General features: G+C 49.6%; 1 long non-coding RNA gene across 1 annotated transcript in view; it reads right to left on the bottom strand.

The window, feature by feature from the left end:
- Positions 1-498, bottom strand: part of LOC114009449 (uncharacterized) — a 14,008-nt gene extending 13,510 nt beyond the window's left edge. Inside the window, exon 1 of the long non-coding RNA XR_003550858.1 lies at positions 256-498. This is a non-coding gene — a long non-coding RNA (uncharacterized LOC114009449). The remainder of the gene's footprint in view (positions 1-255) is intronic.
- Positions 499-569: the final 71 nt, after the last annotated feature.

The raw sequence follows: 569 nt of genomic DNA, 5'->3' as shown, positions 1-569 counted from the left end.
GTCTCTTACACATACACAAGAAATAAATAAAGATTAAAAAACAAAAACAGAAAAAAAAAAAACAAAAAACACTTCCTCCTGGTAATTTCCTTAGTCTCATCACATCCCCAGTCACTACAAACAGAAAGCCAGAAAAGAGCGCTAGCAATCTCCTAAATGCCACTTTTCAACAAACCGAAACCGGACAACTCTCCTTCCAAAAACCAAGGCTAAAAGAGCTAGCTAGCCACTCAGCGGCTTTCGAAGCACCTTAACCTTAGAATGACGGAGTCCGCACGAGAGCAGGTACACCCGATCGTAGTCTCTCCAAGTAGTTTCTGGCTCAGGGTGGATATTAGCCACCGCACGGTGTTCGGAAACAGTCCCACGACATGCACGGGAACAAGTCGGGCCACCTTCCTTACAAGGAGGGTCCCCCGGAATTAGCTCATTTCTTTCAGCCACCACCCCGTATGCCAAGTGCTGGCGGCAGGGCGCCTTTTAGCGGAAGTACCCCCCTTTAGCACTAATCCCTCCCAGCCTCAGCACCTTGCTCAGCAGTAACTGCCCCCAGGCAGCGCAAACGCCGG

Source organism: Tupaia chinensis, unplaced genomic scaffold (genome assembly GCF_000334495.1).
Source record: "Tupaia chinensis unplaced genomic scaffold, TupChi_1.0 Scaffold000538_1, whole genome shotgun sequence".
NCBI classification, from domain to species: Eukaryota; Metazoa; Chordata; class Mammalia; order Scandentia; family Tupaiidae; genus Tupaia; species Tupaia belangeri.
Note: the sequence above shows the minus strand (reverse complement) of the source record. Positions and strands in the feature narration are given on the sequence as shown.